Source organism: Erythrolamprus reginae, chromosome 2 (genome assembly GCF_031021105.1).
Source record: "Erythrolamprus reginae isolate rEryReg1 chromosome 2, rEryReg1.hap1, whole genome shotgun sequence".
Classification (NCBI taxonomy): Eukaryota; Metazoa; Chordata; class Lepidosauria; order Squamata; family Dipsadidae; genus Erythrolamprus; species Erythrolamprus reginae.
The window spans coordinates 273942478-273965103 of NC_091951.1; the positions used below are offsets into that span (position 1 = coordinate 273942478).

Sequence of the window (22626 nt, forward strand, 5' to 3'; positions counted from 1 at the left end):
TTAAGTAGAGGTACCACTGTATATCTCTGTGTGTGTGTGCATGCGTGCATGCGCACAATTCAAATTAATTTTTTAAAAAAGTCTCATCCTTTAAATCTGCATGCTAAATGGATTATGTGCTGCCATCTATTTAATATTTAATATTTAAAATAAATAAAATCACACACACACACATACATAACGTATTTTTGCTGATAATGAACATTTGGTGGGGGAAAATGTGTGTGTATGTGTGTGCGTGCCTCTGTCTGTGTGTGACATATTTTTGCTGATAATGAAAAGGAAGGGAGACTACTATAGATCTATTTCGGGCTTATTTGCCCTCATCAGGTAGCCAGTGGTGATTATGTGATCGTGGGACATTATAGTTATGCAGGATTTTCCTAATAACTGGAACTGACATCGTAAATCAGTGCTATCCTGTGATGTTGAACTTTACAACCACATCACTTAGCAACAGAATTCCCGGTTCCAATTACTGTCAGTATGCAAGGACTACATATAATGATGTCAGGGAAGCTATTAAAGACTATTACGATTATTAAAGTTAAGCAGGATATATCGATGGAATGGGTTTCTTTTTGGTTGTATCTTGCCTGGGGGCACCTTTTTATGTTTCCTCCTTTGGGTTTTGTGATTTTTAAAAACCCTTAATTGCAAGCTGCCCAGAATGATGGAGAGTTAGAAACAATATAAATAAGAATAAGCAGACAAGATGCTCTTACTACTGACTAGAGCCTACAAAACCTATGCCAGACCCATTCTCAAATACAGCTCATCTGTCTGGAACCCATACCACATCTCAGACATCAACACTCTCGAAAACGTCCAAAGATATTTCACCAGAAGAGCCCTTCACTCCTCCACTCGAAACAGAATACCCTACGAAAATAGACTATCTATCCTGAGTCTTGAAAGCTTAGAACTGCGGCGCCTAAAACACAATTTAAGTATTGCCCACAACATCATATGCTGCAACGTCCTTCCAGTCAACGACTTCTTCAGCTTCAACCGCAACAACACAAGAGCACACAACAGATTCAAACTTAATATTAACCGCTCCAAACTTGACTGTAAAAAATATGACTTTAACAATCGAGTTGTCGAAGCGTGGAACTCATTACCGGACTCAATAGTGTCAACTCCCAACCCCCAACACTTCTCCCTTAGACTCTCCACGATTGACCTCTCCAGGTTCCTAAGAGGCCAGTAAGGGGTGTATATAAGTGCACTGATGTGCCTATCGTCCCCTGTCCAATTGTCTTTCCTTATCTCATATATCATATATATTCTCTCCTTATCTCTTATATCATATATACTCTCTCCCTCCCATCTACTGCTCTTCTTTTTACTTTCTATCATTATATATATTACTTAACGTCTATTTTCTTCCATATGTATTGTATATTGGACAAAGAATAAATAAAATAAATAAATAAATACCTCCCACACGTTTTGCTCCCTACCATTTCTCTATCCCGCCCCCCTGCTGAACCCTGTGATGCAAATAAGAGTATGGGGAAAATGAAATTCTGAGCCAAAGCTGTTCTGATTTAGGAATGAAGAAGAATATGGATGCCATGCCAAAGGAACGTTGTTGTTGTTGTTGTTGTTGTTGTTGTTGTTGTTATTATTATTATTATTATTATTATTAATCGGATTTGTATGCCGCCCCTCTCCGCAGACTCAGTGCTGCTAACAATAGTGATAAAAAGCAGCATGTAACAATCCAACACTAAACAACTAAAAAAACCCTTATTATAAAACCAAACATACATACAAACATACCATGCATAAATTGTAAGGCCTAGGGGGGAAGAATATCTCAGTTCCCCCATGCCTGACGGCAGAGGTGGGTTTTAAGAAGTTTACGAAAGGCAAGGAGGGTGGGGGCAATTCTAATCTCTGGGGGGAGTTGGTTCCAAAGGGCCGGGGCTGCCACAGAGAAGGCTCTTCCCCTGGGTCCCGCCAAACGACATTGTTTAGTCATTATAGAGAAGGCAGAGCAAAAAAAAGTGGAATTTGTCTTCTTTTCCAACAAAGGCTAGAAGGCTTTAACAGGGTATACCAATCGGATGAGGCGTTTCTCCTAGTTTCATCCTTTGGAGCTAGAGACAAATTATCCGAGGAGATATTAAAACAATAAAAGTATTGCATTCCAATTCACAGGGAAAAGGGTTGATTCCCCCACCCCTTTGTAAAATGTCAACATTTCTTATGCAAAAAAAGTCCCAACTCCCCCGCACAAATCAGAGAAAAGCACAGTGTAGTTTCATTCAATGGCCTTTCAGTTTTTCCACGCTTCAGCGTCTGACTTCTCTGGAGGGGCAACCAGAAAGGGTCAGTTTTAATAGAGTATTCATAACAAATTGATTTTTAATTAGGAATGTGGGAAGGCCACCCTTTCTTTCTTTCTTTCTTTCTTTCTTTCTTTTTTCTTTCTTTCTTTCTTTCTGTCTTCCTTCCTTCCTTCCTTCATTTGTCCAATACACAAATACATAGGAAGAAAAATAGACATGTGGTAATATATATAAGGGTAAAAGTGAACTTAGAGGAGAGGATATAAGAAAGGAAGAGAATATATATGATAGGTGAAAGAAAGGAAAGACAATTGGACAGGGGACGAAAGGCACACCAGTGCACTTATGTACACCCCTTACTGGCCTCTTAGGAACCTGGAGAGGTCAATCGTGGAGAGTCTAAGGGAGAAATGTTGGGAGTTAGGGGTTGACTACTTGGAAACTGACCTGGTAACGTGGTGGGGACTGGCCTGCAGAGATAATGACAATTGACTTTCATAAGCGGACTCACTAAAGCAGGGGTGGACAATTTTGACCTGACATATCGGGTCAAGAATTCTGGGACCACAGGTTTTAAAAGGAATCATAGTTGCTTACCCCTGAGCTAACGCGTACCTGACAACCTTTGAGAATTCCTTTCAATAAAAAAAGAAGTTCTGACTCAGGGCCCAAAGTTTCCACCCTCTCATTCATGCCAAAATCAAAGCCAAGAAAGTTAAATTGTGTCATAGCGTACAGACAGTTTCTAGCCCTGAAGGTAATCTTAAAAGCAAGCAGGTTAGTATTCCTTAGGGTTAAGGTTAAAGGTAAACTGAGGAAAACCCTAATTTTGGTTTCGCACTGCATTTCCTAGGGGAGGACTGTAAAAAAGTCAGGATGGCTGTTACAGTCATGTGATTGAAGCTCCTCTCCTTTTTATGTACATTAATAATAGTAATTCCCAACAGAGTGGGGAGGCAGTAAATGTTACAGGTATAAGGAAGTTCATCTGGCAGAACCAAGAAGAAGGGCCTTCTTCATGGTGGCTCCCTTCCTATAGACCATGGGTGTCAACCTCGCCACATCATGTTGCCACCATGTGATGTTTCACAATGTTTTTCCCATTCGTAGAGTTGGGGTGGGCGTGGTCTGTGCATAACACATCCGGCCCGCGGACTGCCAGTTTGACACCCCTGCTACATAACATCATCCCTGCAGAGGTAATTTTAAGATGCTCTTTTGTAAGGCCCTCAAGTTGTAGTTCTGGAGACCTTGGAATACGATGGAGCCAATCAAATGGCTCGCTTGATTCTTATCACCAGGGGGTGGGGAGTTGTTGCTTTTTTATTGTTTTTACAATGGATTTTTATCCTTGTAAGCCACCCGGAGTCACTGAGAGTAATTTAAGCAGCCATATAAGCATTCGCCCAGGTTCGCCTGGTGCACCAGTTGCGGCCCTATTTGGACCGGGACTCATTGCTCACAGTCACTCATGCCCTCATCACCTCGAGGTTCGACTACTGTAATGCTCTCTACATGGGGCTACCTTTAAAAAGTGTTCGGAAACTTCAGATCGTGCAGAATGCAGCTGCGAGAGCAGTCATGGGCTTACCTAGGTATGCCCATGTTTCACCATCACTCCGCAGTATGCATTGGCTGCCGATCAATCTCCGGTCACAATTCAAAGTGTTGGTTATGACCTTTAAAGCCCTTCATGGCACTGGACCAGAATATCTCCGAGACCGCCTCCTGCCGCACGAATCCCAGCGACCGATTAGGTCCCACAGAGTGGGCCTTCTCCGGGTCCCGTCAACTAAACAATGTCGGTTGGCGGGCCCCAGGGGAAGAGCCTTCTGTGTGGCGGCACCGACTCTCTGGAACCAACTCCCCCCGGAGATTAGAACTGCCCCTACTCTTCCTGCCTTCCGTAAACTCCTTAAAACCCACCTTTGCCGTCAGGCATGGGGGAATTGAAACACCTCCCCCGGGCATGTTCAATTTATATATGGTATGCTTGTGTGTGTGTGTCTGTTAGTATATGGGGCTCTTTTAAATCTTAAATATTTTAAAGTTATTGGATTATTTATGATTTGTTCTATCGTGTTGTGAGCCGCCCCGAGTCTTCGGAGAGGGGCGGCATACAAATCTAAATAAATAAATAAATAAATAAATAAATAAAATAAATAAATAAATAAATAAATAAATAAATAAATAAATAAATAAATAAATAAATAAATAAATAAATAAATAAACAAACAAACAAACAAACAAACAAACAAACAAACAAACAAACAAACAAACAAACAAACAAACAAACATAAACAAATAAACAAACAAACAAACAAACAAATTTTCTTAATTTTAAATATATATACAGTGGTACCTCTACTTAAGAACGCTCTACTTAAGACCTTTTCTAGATAAGAACCGGGTGCTCAAGATTTTTTTGCCTCTACTTAAGAACCATTTTCTACTTAAGAACCCGAGCATGCATAGAAAGCAAAAAAGACCAAAAATTAAAGAAAAAAAGTGGTGGCACCCAAAGGACTGGCACAGGAGCAATTGCGTGCCAATTGTGCAATCTGGCAGCCGTAACTGGAACGCAGTCACCTACCGCACCGGTAGTAACCCACCACTAATACATCATATACTAATGTTAAAACTTTGCAACCTTTTGGAGCTGTATTACTAGCTGTCCAAGGCCGCAGTGCAGCCAGTGGGCCCCGAGTCAGACACACCTGCCTAAAACTTCGAAGTTCTCAGAATGAGAAAGGAAAGAAAGTGGCACTTCTCAATCTGACTTGTGACTTTGGCATTCTATGAAGCTTTCCCATCTAATGACACTTGACCTGTGTAGCTTTTGAATTCAGACAGGTCAACTGCAGGTTGCCACAAATTATTCTATTATTTGCTTCTATTTCTGGTGACAGGTTTTATTCCACTTGTCTCAGCTTAATGTAACGATTGGCACTTATGTCTTTCAGACACCGTTCAGTGCCATCCATTCTTCCCATATATCAGAAAGAAGTAACTGGAGATGCTGACTTTCACACTTATTGAAAGCTGTCCAGAGAGTGACAGAAGAGACTCTCACTTTAAAAATGCTTATGGCCCAGATAGATTCTAAAATTTTAAGATTCTAGATTTTAAAATATTCTTTTTTAATAGCCAGGAACATTAAATAAACACTGTGGAGCCACACTGGAATTTTAGACCAGCTGCAAATATATGTTTGTCATAACCCAGCATAAGTATGCATTTTATTTGTTTTGTTTTTAAGATAAGATGCCAGAAACACATTCGAGAAATGCTGGCTGAAATCTGACCTCTGACAGACTAAATAGAAAACAAGGTCACTTTCTCTAAAATCCAGGGAAGGGAGGAGACAGTCCCAAAGTTGCCTTGACACAGAGAGATATTAGTGATATTTTTTACTAGAACCTTGTTTTGACATGGTTAAAGGTCAGGGATCTCTCTGAGTTGTGTAGCAAGAACGTATGTGCACTTCATTTCTGGGAACAGTTATTATCCCCCCTCACCCACAAGTTGAACAGTTCGGCGTCTAATGAATAGAATAGAATAGAATTTTTTATTGGCCAAGTGTGATTGGACACACAAGGAATTTGTCTTGGTGCATATGCTCTCAGCGTACATAAAATAAAATATACATTTGTCAAGAATCATGTGGTACAACAATGATTGTCATAGGGATCAAATAAGCAACGAAGAAGCAATATTAATAAAAATCTTAGGATATAAGCAACAAGTTACAGTCATACAGTCAACATGGGAGGAAATGGGTGATAGGAATGATGAGAAAAACTAGTAGAATAGAAGTGCAGATTTAGTAGAAAGTCTGACAGTGTTGATGGAATTATTTGTTTAGTAGAGTGATGGCGTTCGGAAAAAACTGTTCTTGTGTCTAGTTGTCTTGGTGTGCAGTGCTCTGTAGCGACGTTTTGAGGGTAGGAGTTGAAACAGTTTGTGTCCAGGATGTGAGGGGGTCAGTAAATATTTTCCCCGCCCTCTTTTTGACTCGTGCAGTATACAGGTCCTCAATGAAAGACAGGTTGGCAGCAACTGTTTTTTAATGAATCACCCTTTCACACAATGTTTATTTAACAATTTTGACTAATCAGAACAGGACAAAATAGTAATAATGAAAAAGCTCTACCATCAGTGGTGGATTGCTGTCAGTTCGGACTGGTTCACCCGTATCACCTACAATTGTGGCAGTAAAGTCATAAAATGGGGCAAAACTCATTTAACAATTGTCTCACTTAGCAACAAAAATTTGGGGCTTAGTTATGTTCATACGTCAGGGACTACCAATACTTCCTGTGGAGCAGTTTCCTGACTTGGTCTACCTTGAAAGACTGAAATTAACAGTATGTACATGGTTGGCAGGGATAAGGTAAGTGCATCACAACACGGAAGTGAGCCGAAACGGCAGTGATGACTGGCTGGCCATGCCCCCAAAACTGTCCTCCCATCGCTGTTCCTTAAAAGCGGCTGGCAAAGAATCCTCTGTGCATGCGCAGAGGCTTCTGCGCATGCGCAGAGGCTCACTTCCGTGTTGGGACGCACTTACCTTATCCCTATCAACCATGTACATACTGTTAATCTCAGTCTTTCAAGGTAGACCAAGTCAGGAAACTGCTCCACAGGAAGTATAGGTAGCCCTTGACTTATGAACACCCAAATTTTTGTTGCTAAGCAAGACAATTGTTAAATGAGTTTTGCCCCATTTTATGACTTTTCTTGCCACGATTGTAGTTGAATCACTTCAAGTTGTCACGTTGGTGAGTTAGTAACCCAGTTGTTAACTGTTTTTTTGGCTTCCCCGTTGACTTTGCTTGTCAGAAGGCCACAAAAGGTGATCACATCACACAATCCCAGGTCATTGCAATGCTCCTAATCAGGAATAAGTTGCCAAGCATCCGAATTTTGATAAACGTGACCATGGGGATACTGCCACTGTTGTAAGTTTGAGAAAGTCACTTGTGTTTTTTGAAATTGCCACTGTTGTAAGTTTGAGAAAGGGTCATAAGTCACTTGTTTTTTTAGTATCATTGCTTGAAATGGTCACTAAACAAAGGGTTGTAAGTCAAGGACTACTTGTATTTTATGGACAGAGGCTATAATGACAGATTCTTGCATGTCTGTCAATGACTGCCCTTCTCTCTCTCTCTCTCTCTCTCTCTCTCAGAAGGAGGATGAGTGGTGGAATAACAACACTTTCCCATACACATGCTTCTTCTGCACCTGATGTTTCCTTAACAGTTTCTGGATTCCTTCTCAAAGGTCATCTCCCTGGCTGTCTGCAGTTGACAACTTCAGATGGAAATGAAAGAGCCTTGGAGTTCAAAATAGAAGCCCCGACTGTGTCCCAAATAGATACGGACCAGAGAGTGACCCATCACTTTCTGTTCTTTCTGTCCAGAAAATTGAGATACAACTCCCGTCTTCCCGAGTCACCACGTGGAGAATCGAGTTGCAAGATTATTTCACGGCCACAGCAGCAATTAGTGCCACCTCCTGGTTTTCGGGTTGCTGCCCAATTTCTTTCCAGGTTCACACAATCAATATCTGTGTGAGGTTAGAATTGAAGTTAAAGCAGAGAAGAAGTGAATCAGCAAAGTATGTGGAAAGCGATACTACAAAAATACTCAGCATTAACGGAAAAGCTAATGGATTTCTACGTTTCCATGATTTCTTACAGACGGCCAAATTAGAATACAAGAGAGAGAGGCTTGTTACAGCATGGGTGGGGAAAGAGTGATTCTATTCCAGAAGTCCTTAATAACAAAAGAATGGCACAGTTCATAAAACAACTATTGTTATTTGAAGTGGTTATTTCTAAATTAGTGAGGGGGAAGGAGCTTTTGAATACTACAGCTATAGAAGGCAATATTTTCTAAGAAATATAAAACAGCCATTCCTTGTTGGAATTGTAAACTAATATCATTTTATTCTTTTTTTAATTGCTTCTTATAATGTCCATATATGGCTTTTATGTTTTTATATCTATCTGTATGCTGTCCAGAATTGCTCATTGAAGGAAATGGGAAGTTTCTAAATTTGATATATAAACAAGAAAGAAAGAAAGGAAGGAAGAAAGGAAGGAAGAAAGAAAGGAAGAAAGAAAGGAAGAAAGGAAGGAAGGAAGAAAGGAAGGAAGAAAGAAAGAAAGGAAGGAAGGAAGGGAGGGAGGGAGGAAGGAAGGAAGGAAGAAAGGAAGGAAGGAAGGAAGAAAGAAAGAAGAAAGAAAGGAAGGAAGGAAGAAAGAAAGAAAGAAAACTTTGAAATGGTACTAATTAGATTTTTAGCAAAACAGATTTTTATCGAAGTGTATTTTAGATTAAATTTTATTATTCAAGTCCTCCTCCTTCAGATTAATGAGATTATTCTACTTATATAAACAGATTTTAAAGATGTCTACAACTCAACAAGGATTTTATGCAGATAGTCCTTGAATCATGATTAAGGTGACCAGATTATAACTTCCGTAAAGCGGGACACCATTGACGGGGGGTGGGTGGGCGGGGGACGGATGACAGATGACATTTGCTTCATGACTTCCACAAAATAAGTCATAAAATCCAAGAGTATTTCAAAAGGCACATCTATATTAGATACTAATAACAAAATGGTAAATTATTGATATTAATTTTTACAGAATGTTAAATCTCCAAGGTTTCCTTTAAGATGGTAAAACTCAAGGGCTTTTCATATAAGACACATGTTTTACTTTTTCTGATTTTTAGTTATTAGTTGAGCTGTCTGTTAACTTCTGTATTGTTTTGGAACTAAAATGATATTGATGATCACCATGGAAGGCCCAATTTGGAAAGTTATTGTTTTGCAATAAGAATTTAAAATTTGGGCAAGAATTGTGTAGGATTTAAACTTTGAATCCTGTTCTTATGAAAAACTAACCTTTTAAAAGTAATCTATACATTTTAAACAATGGATAATTTTTTTGTTTTGGCTTGGAAAGTATGAACTGAAGGAAATAATTTATATTTAATCAGCTGACTTTTAAAACTACTATTCCAATTTTTGAAAGATTAGAAAAAGGAGATCCATTAAAAGATTGGTTCTACTCTCTGTTTGGATCCAACAAAAAAGGAACTAAACCAATAATTCTGTTTATATAACAGATTAATTTATTTTAAGTAAATACTTTTTTAAAAAGTTGTGGGCTCCTCAATTGATGTCTAGAAAAGTTGGTTATTGATATTCTTTTGGAAATAGAATAAATGTGAAGGCACAGACTTTGGTTTTACCTTTTGGAAGATTCTTCTTCTTCTTCTTCTTCTTCTTCTTCTTCTTCTTCTTCTTCTTCTTCTTCTTTTTCTCTTCCTCTTCTATTCTTCTTCTTCTTCTTCTTCTTCTTCTTCTTCTTCTTCTTCTTCTTCTTCTTCTTCTTCTTCTTCTTCTTCTTCTTCTTCTTCGCCTTCAACTCAGTGTTGACTCCTGGTGACATCCTGGATTAGTCCCTTCAGTATTTTGACAATGGTTTCGGAAGTAGCTGTCCGTTGCCTCATTTCCAAGGCTGAAGGAAAGGAACTCTTCGGAGAAGGGTGGCATACAAATCTAATGAATAAATGAATGAATGAACGAACGAACGAACGAACAAACAAACAAACAAATAAATAATTAAAATATTATTATTATTATTGTTGTTGCTGCTGCTGTTTTGTTGTTGTTGTTATTGCTATTGCTGTTGTTGTTGTTGTTATTATTATTATTATTATTATTATTATTATTATTATTATTATTATCTGAGCCAAAGTCACCCACCTGGCATTGTACTTTGACCACTATAATTGATTAGTTCTCCTGGTAGATTCTTATTGATTGGATATTCTTCTTACTATCTTGAAACTAGATCTTAGAATGGATTATGATTTAAATATGTCTGTGAGTTGTTGAATTATATTCCATAAATTTGGAATGTAGGTATTTATGAAGAACCAGTGTAGCAAGCCAGGACTGTTTCCAAAAAGTTCATTATGTATTCTGAAAAAGACAATTGTGGATCATATATCCAAGCCTGGTTTGATGAAATGTGACCCTGCTCAGCGTTTGAGTTGACTCTTTATCAGTTTGAAGGAGAGACTGGACAATGTGATTCTATGTAGTCGGGATTCAGTTTATTATTTAAAAAGTGAGCTGTAGAAATTTCTGTCTAGATGTACTTATTATTGTGTCTGGAGTGTGTACTTGTTTCAGTCTTTTTTCTTGTTAGTTTTAATCACTTTTACATATACGGTACTTTCGTTTTTATTTGTGTTAACATTTTTTAGCCACAAATAAAAATATCTTGCGATAACATCTGCTCTTTAACACTGAACATGTGTGGGAAATGTTAAAAAAAATACACTCTGCATCTTCAGATCACTTACTCCTTTAATATTAATTATTACTCCTTTAATTTTAATTAACGTATTTCAGGCACCAGTTCCATTCTACTGGAGCTCAACCTTGGTAAGTCAAGGTTCTAAGAAAATGACATTTAATTTAAAAAATTGCTTGCTCTTCTCTCTCTTTCTCAATCTCCTCTTTTCCCAACTTAGAAGAAGGAAATCAAAGTTAGACCTTCTTTGATTTCTATTACAGGTAGTCCTTGACTTACAACTTCAATTCAGCCCCAGATTTCTGTTGCTAAGAGAAACATTTGTCAAGTGATTTTTGTCCCGTTTTATGACTTTTCTTGCCACAGTTGTTAAGTGAATCACCATACTTGTTAACTTAGTAACATGGTTGTTAAGTGAATCTGGCTTCCCCATTGACTTAGCTTGTTAGTTGGTTGCCAAGGGGACCATATGAATCCGGGACACAACAACTGTCGTAAATATGACACCTTTTACAATACTAGATATAATGTTCCTGCATAGCAACTTGCCGGCTGGGTTTGCCTAGTGACAGTTTGATTGGTGGAGTTAACTGGGGCCCGTATTGGCTGTTACCACCAGGGTTAGTTACAAGTTGTAGCGGGAAGAAGTTGCTTTGTGGATTGGTTGTTCCCTCAGCCAGCCGGGTATACTTAAAGGCTAAGTTTAGTGTCTGTACCTGTTCTTCTGCCAAGCTGCTGTAATAGTTGTTAACTCCAATAAAGTTCCTCTTTTGACCACGGGGTCTTCCGACTTTTCACTGGCGATGAGGGGTCCTATCCACGCATGTCTTCACCGGTCTGAAAGAAGATTACATTCCTGTTATTAGAATGTCTACCCAACTGACTTTTGCGCCTTTCGACCCCCAAGGGGAGACGTGGGACTCATATGTAGCCCGTTTTGACTGTTTCCTCATATCCAATGGCTACACTGAAATCTCCGGGGATTGCAAGCGCTCCTATTTTTTAGTCTTCTGTGGAACCGAGATGTTTGAGACGGCCCGTGCGTTATTTGCTCCTGTTTCTATTCATGATGTTCATTGGCAGGAATATCTCTCTACGCTTCAGGATCATTATGCTCCAACTCCCTCCTGCTGCGCTCGCCGCTACAAGTTTTTCCATCGCAGCCAGTTGGAGGGCGAATCTATAAATGAATTTGTGGCTGCCCTCCGCCGCGCAGCGTTATACTGCGAGTTTGATAATCTTAACGATTACTTACTAGACAGGCTTGTTTTTGGAGTGAAGGACGGACGCCTGAAATGCCGTCTTCTGGCTATCCAAGATTTGACATTTAAAGCTGCCCTAGCGGAGGCTCGTGCGTTCGAACTCTCTACCCAATCTCTGGCGGCTGTGTTAACATCACCCCAAAGGGACCTTCCCCAGATAAGCCCAAGCTTCCCCAAGACATCGAAGACTCCCTGGCTGTGGAGGAGGAGGAAGTTTGCCGCCCCGGGGAAAACGTTTCTGCACCGCCCCTGGGAGGGGCCTGGGAAGTCGTCAGGCCACGCCACTCTGGAAGAATCTGCCATAGGCCTGCCTACTTGGACGATTACGTCTGTTCCAATGTAAGGGGGGAGGAGTGTAATGTTCCTGCATAGCAACTTGCCGGCTGGGTTTGCCTAGTGACAGTTTGATTGGTGGAGTTAACTGGGGTCCGTATTGGCTGTTACCACCAGGGTTAGTTACAAGTTTTAGCGGGAAGAAGTTGCTCTGTGGATTGGTTGTTCCCTCAGCCGGCCGGGTATACTTAAAGGCTAAGTTTAGTGTCTGTACCTGTTCTTCTGCCAAGCTGCTGTAATAGTTGTTAATTCCAATAAAGTTCCTTTTCACTAGACAACACAGTATCAACAGTCAAGACCTTCAAATTTCTAAGTTCTACCATATCGCAATATCAAACATCAAAAAGTCATTAAAAAAGCACAACAAAGAATGTTCTTTCTGCGCCAACTCAGGAAGATCAAACTGCCCAAGGAGCTGCTGATACAGTTCTACAGAGGAATTATTGAATCTGTCATCTGCACCTCTATAACGGTCTGGTTTGGTTCTGCAACCCAACAAGACAGACACAGACTTCAGAGGAAAATTAGAACTGTAGAAAAAACAATTGCTACCAACATGCCTTCCATTGAGGAACTATATAAAGCATGAGTCAAAAAGAGGGCTGTGAAAATATTTGCAGATGTATCTCACATCCTGGACACAAACTGCTTCAACTCCTACCCTCAAAATGACACTCTAGAGCTCTGCACACCAGAACAACTAGAGAGAAAAATAGTTTTTTCCGAATGTCATTACTCTGCTAAACAAATAATTCCCTCACCACTGTCAAACTACTTCCTAAGTCTTCACTACTATTAATCTTTTCATCATCCCTATCACTCATCTCCTCTCACAAATGACTGTATGACTATAACTTTGTTGCTTGTATCCTTACCATTTATATTGACTGGTTCCTAATATGATTTGATTGCTTATTTGTACCTGGACTACCTTATGACTCTTGATGAACATATCGCTTCTTTTATGTACACTGAGAGCATGTGCACCAAGACAAATTCCTTGCGTGTCCAATCACACTTAGCCAATAAAAAAATTATTCTATTCTATGTGCTTTAAACTGACTCCCACTTCTGAATTTGAAAAGAAAGATGATTTTCTATATTCTATGTTTTGCTAAACTATTAATTGTCATTTTAGTTTTGTACTATTATACTGCATCTAGAAACATTCTGGGAGGAAGGTAGAACCTAATACTCTAAAGAAAATGAGTGTTTCTGGTATAGTTAGTCTTCGGAGAGGAGCGGCATACAAATCTAATAAATAATAATAATAACAACAACAACAACAACAACTGGTTACATGACCTACTCTGTAATTTAGAGAATTGTTGCTAATTAGTTTCTAGAGCAGTGGTGGCGCAGTGGTTACAATGCAGTACTCTAGGCTATTTCTGCTGCCAGTAGTTTGGCAGTTCAAATCCAACCAGGGTCAAGGTTGACTCAGCCTTCCATCCTTCAGAGGTGGGTAAAATGTGAACCCTGATTGTTGGGGAAAATATGCTGATTCTGTAAACCACTTAGAGTGGACTGTAAAAGCACTATTAAGCGGTATATAAGTCTAAATGCTATTGCTATTGCTGGAGTTGAGTTTACATTCTTTTGCCTAATCTACAAGTGGTTTTGGTTAGAAATGCTTGTTCTTCAAAAGCGATTGTCACTGGATAGTAATATGCTGTACTTTTCTATAGGACTTAGATTTTAGTTATAAGTCAGCTATCAAAAATATGCATTGCATGAAATAAAGATGATTGACACTGCGTTTTGCCTCCTATCAAATTTTACGGAAATTGGATCATGCTTGGTTTGGAGAGGTACAAATTTTCGGGTTTTTTTGCTAATATATGCTATTTTAATTTTTAAGATGTTTGCATTCATAATATATGTTTACTTCATAGATTGATTTTTTAGTTTTGCTATTTATTTATTTATTTATTTGTTTGTTTGTTTTGTTTGTTTTGTTTATTTGTTTATTTGTTTATTTGTTTATTTGTTTATTTGTTTATTTGTTTATTTGTTTATTTGTTTATTTGTTTATTTGTTTATTTGTTTATTTGTTTATTTGTTTATTTGTTTATTTGTTTATTTGTTTATTTGTTTATTTGTTTATTTGTTTATTTGTATCTATGTTTGTTTATTTCCTGCCTTTATTACTGTTTGCTAATTTTTAAGGATATTTTTTTCTCTCCTGTGGAGGGGAAAAAAGGTTTATTTTGACAAAATCAAAACAAATCAAATAAAATTCCAATTCTACTTGGCTATTTTGCTGTTTCAATATGCTTGTTTGGGTTACTTAGGAATCTTAAATGTGTTGTCCTAGTTCAATCATGAGCTTCAGGAATACATTGGCTTTGCTCTGAATCTCTCTGGAAGAATACAAAACCGCCAGCCTGCTCTATGGGGAATGAAACTCACTCAACTGTTTTACATTGAGTCAGGCTGTTGTCTCTGTGTAGTGCTGGATTGGGAATATGTAATTCTCTAGATGTTGGTAGCAGATGACTCCAAACAGCTTTGCCAGTATGGCTGAGAGATCTGAGAGTTGTACTATAGCCACACATTTGTGCATCTCTGCCATATTGCCTACCTTGTCTGGTGGCGTTCCCAAAGCAGCTTTTCAGAATCCAACAGACGTGCTACCAGCTGGGAATTCTGGATTGCAATGTCAATACCTTTGGAGAACACCAAATTAAGATAACATTGCTGGGCCCTAAGAAAATCATTCCATCGGTAGCTCTTTTTCACTCACGTATACAGTGTTTCCTCGATTTTCGCGGGTTCGAACTTCGCGAAAAGTCTATACCACGGTTTTTCAAAAATATTAATACTTCATGGGTTTTTCCCCTATACCATGGTTTTTCCCGCCTGATGACATCATATGTCATCGCCAAACTTTCATCTGCCTTTAATAAATATTTTTTTTAATTAACTTTAATAAATAAACATGGTGAGTAATAATCTAAATGGTCGCTAAGGGAATGGGAAATTGTAATTTAGGGATTTAAAGTGTTAAGGGAAAGCTTATGATACTGTTCATAGCCCAAAATAGTGTATTTACTTCCGCATCTCTACTTCACGGAAATTCAACATTCACGGGCGGTCTCGGAACGCATCCCCCACGAAAATCGAGGGAACACTGTATATGTCGAATATCTACTCTTTCATTGATCTAGAATCCTGTTTCAATCTTTATGCACCTGCAAAAGAACTGCATTTTTGACATTATGCTAGACTAGATATAGTTCATTAAAAAGATCATTATAATGAATGATCTTCTAGCTCAGTGGTTCTCAAACGTTTCATCACCAGGGACCCACTTTAAATACCTTTGGTGGCCATGGACCACCAAGGCTTAACTCAAGATTTAAATCATAGTATTTCTTCAATGGATCCTCTGTGATGACACCACATCCTTCCCCAGGAGTCCGCAGACCACAGGTTGAGAAACACTGTTCTAACTTATTCTGTGTCATTCTTGTACCACTAGTGACTTTCAGTCAGGTGAGGGTTCCATTTACCATGCAAGGATGCTCTGGCATGCAAGATTTCACCGATTTTCAGTGATTTCTTTGTTTCCGCACATACGCAGAAGCAAAAAAAATTACTGAAAATAGGCAAAACCTCACACCCGACAGCGTTCTTGTGCAGGATTTCACTTGCTTCACATGCATAGAAGCGAAATCTCACGTGTGCACATATGTGCACACATTGGGTGAACAGCGATGCATGAGACATCTCCCCCAGGCCTATATAGTTTTATGTATGGTATGCTTGTGTTGTATGTTCTTTTAAATAATGGGTTTTTAGATTTTTAAATATTAGATTTGTTCTCTGTACATTGTTTTATTATTGTTGTGAGCCACCCCGAATCTGCGGAGAGGAGCGGCATACAAATCAATCAATCAATCAAACAAACAAACAAACAAACAAACAAACAAACAAACAAACAAACACGCATCTCCATTTTCACCACCGGAACCCCAATCCCAGCTGTATTGGCTACAACCTACTACAGTGGTACCTCTAGATACAAGCAGCTCCACATGCGAACAGCGAGTATTCTAAGTTACGAGCCGCGACGCGAGCGAAATTTCTGTTAGACACCCGAGCTCAAATTCGGGATACGAGCTGAGCTTCAGGATGCTCCTGCTAGTTGGCGCATTGCCTCTCTGACCCAGAATCTCCTTGCTTCTGGTTATCTCAGCCATTCGCACGTGTTAGCACGCAAAACAAAGTCTCGTCTCGGTCATGTCAGTGTTTAGAGCGAGTGTATATTTTAATCTAAACTTTTTGTGTGCATCATGGGTCCCAAAAAGGCAAAAACAGATGATTAGGCTACATATGTATGTACATACGTAAAGTTAAGCATAAGTTAAGTTTAAAGTTAAGAAATCTTAAAGTTTAAGAAAGTTACAAGTTAAGAAAGTGTATATTTTTACAGTTTTATACCATTTAACTATGGAATTGTTGTTTTGTTTACGTTTATGATAGGTTAAGAAAGTGTTGCTTATGTAGGCTACAGTACACAGCCGCACTCGTCTGTCGCCAAGGTAAGGTTACTGTACCATGTTTTATACATTTTCTTATTGTATTTTGTACATTTCTCTTTTCATTATTTACTTTATTGTTTATTTATATGTGTTGCATGTACATTTATTAATTAAAAACATGTCTTTTTTCATAATTTAGGCTAACTTTGGGACTTTTTTGAGGGCTGGAACCAATTAGAATTATTTACATTAATTCATATGGGGAAAATTCGTTTGAGATACGAGTTGATCTACTTACGAGCTCGGGTCTGGAACGAATTAAACTCGTATGTCGAGGTACCACTATACTGCTTACAGTACAATGTCTTTATAACATCTTCCAGCTATTTTTAAGTGATATGAAGCCTGACTACTTACTGGGCTATTATTTTGGCATAACAATGCCTGAAAAGCTCCAGAAGAAACTATAAGATGTTCGTGAGGACATGCCTTCAGAGTTCCTCTGATTCTTTCTTGTGTGAATTCTTAGCAGTATCGTCCACTACATCTTTCTGTGCCAACTTCTAGAAGCTTTCTTACCTTATAGAGAAATAATATTCTCATTCTGTTCGAGGGGAATGGAAAAGAAACAAGGTGAGAGAAACCCTTCAACTCTCCTGACCCTTTTATCCTGCCCTTAAATGATAAACTCAACTTTCATGAAAAATGAATGACCAGGGAAATTAGTCCCTTCTTCAGTTTCAGAGAATGAAATTGCAGAAGGACCCTTTCACTGGCAGACAAAACTATGTTGATATGCGAGACACTTTAGCTGGAGCTACTTTATCCTGATCATTGCCAATGCAGGCAGCAGCTCAACCACTCTTGTGAAATACAGTCACCATGCCTAGACCTGAGAAGCCAACGGCCTCCCCAAGTAATGGTAATGACAATTTTAATTATACATCTTATTCCTGCACTCCTTAAGCAGCGTAATCCTGATACGATGCAGGTTATATGGCAACTTCTTTTTGATACCAAGTCTCTTTGGTCGTATCATGGCTTTTGGCTTTCTCTTTTCATTCTGGTGGTCTCCCTCCTTGATTATGAAAACTCTACATGGCTGTTCCTTGTTTTGCATCTGCAGCTGTTCCATCTAAGGGAGGAGAAGAAAGGGAAAAAAACCCCTCTAAAACCCCACAGTTTGGGCTCAGCTTGAAGTCTCAGTACAGGCGTGACTTTGTATATATTGTATTACAGCAACGCAATTTGGCAGCGGTGAGATGGGGAGAAATGTTAGTTTTTCCAGCATGCTAACATCAGCAGGGTATTTTTCCTCTGAAAGTCATCTAGTTTTATAGTATTACAAGCTGGTTTTCTAGGAAATTGTTCATGTAAGTTAATTATGCTAGTTGGGATCAAGATTTTGCCTACTATGGAAAAGAAGATGTACCCTTTCTATAAATGCATGCAAATGGACAAATGACTATGGAAATTAAGGGAATAAATGATAAAGAATTTGACAAGACATAGAACAATTGGCATAAATGGATTGAAGATAGAAATAAAGTAGCATGATAAAATGATACAATCTGTTTTTATCACAAAAGCAGATAAACACACAAACTTGATATAGACAATGTTTAAGGGAATTCAAGAACAGATGGATAAGTAGAGAAAGTCATTTATATACCTACCTCTTTACCTACCTATTATGCTTCTTTATCGATAGCTCTACACATCTATAAGCGTATATACTTATTATCCACCTATCTTACCTATCTCATTTTCTTGAAATAAATACATTGTATATAGATTTGTAAATAAGAAATATAATGAAATGGGATATGACCTGTAAAAGACTATTGTGATGTATATTTACTTTTTAACCTGTAAAATTAATAAATAAACTTTGAAAAAAAAGAGAGGTGCCCTTTCTGGGACAAAAAAAATACACAAGGAACTGGAACATACATTTTAATCACATCGTTTCCTACCCTGTGTATGGTTAATATAAATCATATCTGCTGTTACAAAATCTTAGTAAACTGTATACCCCTTCAAAATACCCCGAATTAAATTGCATGTGTTAATGGCTTTAAGGCTTTATACATCTGTTTTGGAAAAGTTGTTTGATTCCCTCTTTGGTAGTCTAGATAACTACATTGTGGGACTTTCCTCAATGTTTAGAATTATTGTGTATTTAAAAAATAAATAGACGCATCATAGAATTTAATTCTCATTGGGAACTATTCCTGGGTTATAACCTTATATAGAGAATTGTGCCACATCTAAAAATTTAGAATTGGATGTAGAATTTATTGAACTGATATAATGTATTGTGTAAAACTTACACTTTCTTTTATAGATTTCAACTGTGTTAACCAAGCATTTTTATCCCAACCTTCAGCAGAAAATGGATATTGCTTTTTTAGATTTGTTGTTTGTCCAGTTATATTTCACCACTTGTACTTGATTCTTTCAATTGTGTTATCCACCTCTTATATTTTTTCCAAACTACAAAGCAATAAAATAACAAAAAAGATAATTCAAATCAATATTGGTTCATACTAGATAAAATAATAATCATTTCTTTGGAGGAAAACATATACTTTATCATGTAAATGTCATGTAGCTAATTCCAAAAATAAATTGTGGAGAGGTGTGGTTCTGAATTTTCTTGTTTCAGTACTAGATTCTCTTCTTTCTGAAGCATCTCTTTACACAAATGTCAGTGATTTTTAGGATCAGAGAAACTTTAAAACCTGTGCCAAAAGTCAATTTAATTAAAAAGTCTAGAGTAACATTCACATTCCTTAGGTGAATTTCTCTCCTTCTCTTTTTTTTGAGGGGGGGGGGGCAAACAACACATTGAGCTTGTCTTCATTAACTGAAATTCAGAATGATATTGCAACTGTGAAATATCTGAGACTAATTGACTGTAATACCAAACATGTTTATTATGACTGCATACTTACTTACCTGTATGTTTTACTTACCAAGTTCAAAGAGAAAGCTAGACGGTAATCTTGTCTTTGCGGTAGAATTTCATCTGCCTTAGCTTTTGCCTTGTTTCATTGACAGCTGGCTCAGAAATTCCATATTTTTCAGACTATAAAATGCTCCAGATTATAAGACACACCTAGCTTTTGGGGAAGGAAAAAAAATAAAAATCTGCCTCTAAATTCAACAGGGGGTTAGAGATGGAGAGTGAGAGAGAGAGAGAGCGAAAGAGAGAGAGCGAAAGAGAGAGAGAGGGAGGGAGGGAGGGAGAGAGATGGATGCAGTCAAATTTAGAAAACGTTTTAACTAACAAAAATGCGTGCCAGTGCATTTTTCAGGTGGACTAGGTTTCTTTTAGATGATGAGAAAAAGGAAAGCGATGGAACCTGATAGTATGACCGAAAGGATGTAGACATCTTAAATTTTATTAGAAAAAGATGAATCTGCACGTGTGCAACTAAAACAATCTGAGTGCCAAAGTCAATGCCACATGGAATGGTTGGGCTTCGCTATTATGTTTTAAGAGCACCCATGGGTTGCTGCTGGAATTGGATATGGCTGGCAGTTTCAAAGAAGAGAAGGCCCTTTCTATCTGTACTTTTTTTTTTTCTTTGAGCCAATTTAAATTTAGTCTCTCATGACTTTTTTAGTCAGACTGAGAGTCCATTGAGCCACTCAGTATCTAGATCCATGATGGCAAACCTATGGCATGTATGCCCACAGGTGGCACGGGGAGCCATATTGGAGGGTACTATTGGATATCCACCATATTGGATTTTGCGATATTTCAGCTCTACTGCACATCTGCATGCTGGCCAGCTGATGTTTGGTCTTGGGAAAGGCCATTTCACCAGCTTCCCTGAAGCCCTGGAGGCAAAAAAAAATCCCACAACAGACAAACCAGAAGTTTGGAAAAAAGCACTCCTGGTTTGCCCGTTGTGCTGTTTTTTTTACACTCTGGAGTGTTTCAGGGAAGCTTCCTGAAGACCCAGCGTGCAAAAAACCGCATAATGGGCAAACCAGAATTGCGTTTTTCAAACTTCCGGTTTGCTGTTGTGGGGTTTTTTGGGGTTTTTTCACTCTAGAGGGTTCAGGGAAGCTTCCTGAAGCCTTGGAGTGAAACAAAAATAGCACAATGAGCAAACCGGAAGTGCATTTTCCAAACTTCCGGTTTGCCCATTTTGGCACTTTTTCATCTACCAGGCTTCAGAAAGGCCTGTGCGCATGTGTGGGGGGCAGCATGGGGGGAGGGGGAGGGAAGGGATGTGGGCACATGCACACATGCTAGCACACCCACACATAGAAACACAGAAGATTGAGGGCAGAAAAAGACCTAATGGTCCATCTAGTCTTCCCTTATACTATTTCCTGTATTTTATCTTAGGATGGATATATGTTTATCCCAGGCATGTTTAAGTTCAGTTACTGTGGATTTACCAACCACGCCTGCTGGAAGTTTGTTCCAAGCATCTACTACTCTTTCAGTAAAATAATATTTTCTCACGTTGCTTCTAATCTTTCCCCCAACTAACCTCAGATTGGGCCCCCTTGTTCTTGTGTTCACTTTCCTATTAAAAACACTTCCCTCCTGAACCTTATTTAACTTTTTAACATATTTAAATGTTTCGATCATGTCCCCCCCTTTCCCTTCTGTCCTCCAGATTATGCAGATTGAGTATAGTCTGGATATACTTAAATATACAGAATACTCCTTTTGGCATGCAAACCATAAAAGGTTCGCCATCACTGATCTAGATACACCATTGTCACAATACATTCAAAACCACAAAGAAAGATTCAGTCTCTTTTTCCTTTGCAACCGGGGAATCTTAATGTGGTCAGGAATTTCCCTAAGGACAGAGCTGGCACCTGGGAATTCTTTTGCATCTTCTTTGAAACTTACTGTTCTCATTGATTCCTGAAACATCTTCCTGCAATCTATCCCCTCTTTCTCTACTGACCTTGGACACCTGGGCTTTTTTTTACTGAACCTTCTTTCTTCCTGAGCCATTGGTTGCAGGAAATTCTGTCTCTTATTAGTGTGACTTCAGCATTTATTGGACATTTTGAACCTATCGGAGACCTTCTTGAGCTGCTTCTTTCTGCATCTTCTGTGGAAAGGGTTTTTTAAAATTGTTCTTAGCCTTGGAAATGGCATGAGGGTCATTCCCTCTCAGCCAAATATTCCTTTGTTATATATCTATTAGCAGGAAACATTCTATCAGAATTGGCATTTACTCTTTATTTTTTATTTTATTTTATTTGTCAAGTATGTATTGGTAATATACAAAGAAATAACACTGTTTATACAGGGTGTGTTCCAAAAGTATTGGAATTATTTTTATTTAAAGTACTGTATTGAACAGATTTGCACAAACACTTAAAATTCTATAAAGTACTGTCCTTGGGCCTCTACACATTTTTTCAGCGACTCTGCCATTACCAGTACGTGCCCTGGTCATGGCAGAGTCGCTGGAAAAAATGTGTAGAGGCCCAAGGACAGTACTTTGAAGAATTTTAAATGTTTAAAAATTAGTTTAAAAAAAATAATTGCATTACTTTTGGAATGCACCCTGTATACATGATATGGGTACCAATAAGAGAGAAATTTAGGACAGGGATGGGAGGCACTTATTCACGCCCCTTACTGACCTCTTAGGAACCCTCACTGTTTGTGGAAAGAACCTGATCTAATTCTGTTTTGATTATTAGCTTATTAGTAATCTCCTTTGCAAAAAAAAAAGCCACACCTTTGTGGCTTTATGCTTGGTTCAGGGCTTGCAAATTCCTTTCAATCTCAGTGATTACAAACCTTTTTTGGTTTGCGTGCCCAAAGGGTGTGTGTAAATCTGCCAGCATACGTGCACATGCCCACACCCTTGCCTTCCCCCCCACCCATCTGCACCCTCATGTTGCCCCAA

The 22626-nt window shown here is 38.5% G+C and overlaps 1 protein-coding gene across 1 annotated transcript in view; it reads left to right on the top strand.

Annotated features, from left to right (window-relative positions):
- The window catches only part of TMC1 (transmembrane channel like 1), a 142984-nt gene that overhangs the window by 36963 nt on the left and 83395 nt on the right, over positions 1-22626 (top strand). The gene's annotated exons all lie outside the window — the stretch shown is intronic.